The sequence below is a fragment of the Colobus angolensis genome, unplaced genomic scaffold (assembly GCF_000951035.1).
Source record: "Colobus angolensis palliatus isolate OR3802 unplaced genomic scaffold, Cang.pa_1.0 Scaffold227, whole genome shotgun sequence".
Lineage (NCBI taxonomy): Eukaryota > Metazoa > Chordata > Mammalia > Primates > Cercopithecidae > Colobus > Colobus angolensis.
This window is the reverse complement of record NW_012115455.1, coordinates 2,949,422-2,952,395: the sequence shown is the minus strand read 5'-3', so window position 1 is coordinate 2,952,395 and position 2,974 is coordinate 2,949,422.

Below are 2,974 nucleotides of genomic sequence, written 5' to 3'. Positions count from 1 at the left end.
CAAAGAGGACACAAACAAATGGAAGAACATACCATGCTCATGGATAGGAAGAATCAATATTGTGAAAATGGCCATGCTGCCCAAGGTAATTTATAGTTTCAATGCCATCCCCAACAAGCTACCAATGAGTTCCTTCACAGAATTGGAAAAAACTGCTTTAAAGTTCATATGGGACCAAAAAAGACCCTGCATTGCCAAGACAATCCTAAGCCAAAAGAACAAAGCTGGAGGGATCATGCTACCTGACTTCAAACTATGTTACAAGGTCACAGTAATCAAAACAGCATGGGACTGGTACAAAAACGGAGATATAGACCAATGAAACAGAACAGAGCCCTCAGAAAAAATCCCACACATCTACAGCCATCTGATCTTTGACAAACCTGACATAAACAAGAAATGGGGAAAGGATTCCCTATTTAATTAATGGTGCTGGGAAAATTGGCTAGCCATAAGTAGAAAGCTGAAACTGGATCCTTTCCTTACTCCTTATATGATAATTAATTCAAGATGGATTAGAGACTTACATGTTAGACCTAAAACCATGAAAACCCTAGAAGAAAACCTAGGTAATACCATTCAGGACATAGGCATGGGTAAGGGCTTCATGTCTAAAACACCAAAAGCAACAGCAACAAAAGCCAAAATTGATAAATGGGATCTAACTTAACTAAAGAGCTTCTGCACAGCACAAGAAACTACCATCAAAGTGAACAGGCAACCTACAGAATGGGAGAAAACTTTTGCAATCTACCCTTGTGACAAAGGGCTAATATCCAGAACCTATAAGGAACTCAATCAAATTTACAAGAAAAAAACAAACAGCCCCATCAAAAAGTGGGCAAAGGATATGAACAGACGTTTCTCAAAGAAGACATTCATACAGCCAACAGACACATGAAAAAATGCTCATCATTACTGGCCATCAGAGAAATGTAAATCAAAACCACAATGTGATACCATCTCACACCAGTTAGAATGGCAATCATGAAAATATCAGGATACAACAGGTGCTAGAGAGGATGTGAAGAAATAGGAACACTTTTACACTCTTGTTGGGACTGTAAACTAGTTCAACCATTGTAGAAAACAGTGTGGTGATTTCTCAAGGATGTAGAACTGGAAATACCTTTTGACCCAGCCATCTCATTACTGGAGATATACCCAAAGGATTATAAGTCATGCTGCTATAAAGACACATGCACACGTATGTTTATTGTGGCACTATTCACAATAGCAAAGACTTGGAATCAACCCAAATGTCCATCATTGACAGACTGGATTAAGGAAATGTGGCCCGTATACACCATGGAATACTATGCAGCCATAAAACAGGATGAGTTCATGTCCTTTGTATGGACATGGATACAGCTGGAAACTATGATTCTCAGTAAACTATCGCAAGAACAGAAAACCAAATACTGCATATTCTCACTCATAGGTGGGAATTGAACAATGAGATCACTTGAACAGAGGAAGAGGAACATCACACACTGGGTCCTATTGTGGGGAGGGGTATAGGGGAGGGATAGCATTAGGAGATATACCTAATGTAAATGACGAGTTAATGGGTGCAGCACACCAACATGGCACATGTATACATATGTAACAAACCTACACGTTGTGCACGTGTACCCTAGAACTTAAAGTATAATAATAAAAAAAAAGAAAAAAATTGCTGATGAGGGTACAGAAAAAAGGGAATGCTTATACATTGTTGATAGGAATATAAATTAGTTCAGCTACCGTGGAAAGCAGCTTGGAGATTTCTTTTTTTTTTTTTTTTAAGGTGGTGTCTCGCTCTGTCACCCAAGCTGGAGTGCAGTGGCAGTGATCTCCATTCACTGCAAGCTCTGCCTCCTGGGTTTACGCCATTCTCCTGCCTCAGTCTCCCGAGTAGCTGGGACTACAGGCACCCGCCACCACACCCGGCTAATTTTTTACATTTTTAGTAGAGACAGATTTTCACCGTGTTAACCAGGATGGTCTCAATCTCCTGACCTTGTAATCCTCCTGCCTTGGCCTCCCAAAGTGCTGGGACTACAGGCGTGAGCCACCCGCCTGGCAGAGATTTCTTAAAGAAGTTAAAACAGCTACCATTTCACCCAATCATATAATTACTGGGTGTATACTCAAAGGAAAATAAATAATTCTGCCTAAAAGACATATGTAGTTGTATGTTCATCGCTGTGCTATTCACAATAGCAAAGAAATGTAATCAACTTAGGTGCCTATCAGTGGTAGATTGAATAAAGAAAATGTGGTACACATACATCATGGAATACTACACAGTCATAAAAAATAATGCAATTACGTCATTTTCAGCAATATGGATGCCGCTGGAGACTGTTATTCTAAGCAAATCAACATAGAAACAGAAAAGCAAATACTGCATGTTCTCTCTTATAAGTTGAAGCTGTATATTGAGCACACATGGACATAAAAATGAAAACAGTAGACATTGTGAACTACTTGAAGGGAGAAGGAGTCTGTGGGTCATGAGGTAAAAAAGTACCTACTGGCTGCTATGCTCACTACTTGGGTGATGTGATTATCTGTATCCCAAACCTCAGCATCATGCAATATGCCCGTCTAACAAACATGCACATGTACCCCCAGTATCTAAAATATAAGTTGAATTTTTTTAGAAAAAGAAAATGTCCTATTTTGATAAGTGTTCTATGTGCACTTGAAAAGAATTTACATTAACAATATTCTATATATGCCAATTATGTCAAATTAATGATATTATTCATCTTTTATTTATCCATACTAATAGTTTTCTCTGCTTGATCAGAGGGTTTTGTTGAAATCTTCAATATTATTCTACTTTTTGTCCATCTCTATTTTAATTTCTGTCAATTTTTTTATATATTTATTAGTTATCATGTTGAATGTATAAAACGTTTGCATTTTTACGTATTCTTCCAAAAAGACAATTTTTTCATTACAAATGTCCTTATTTATTTCTGCA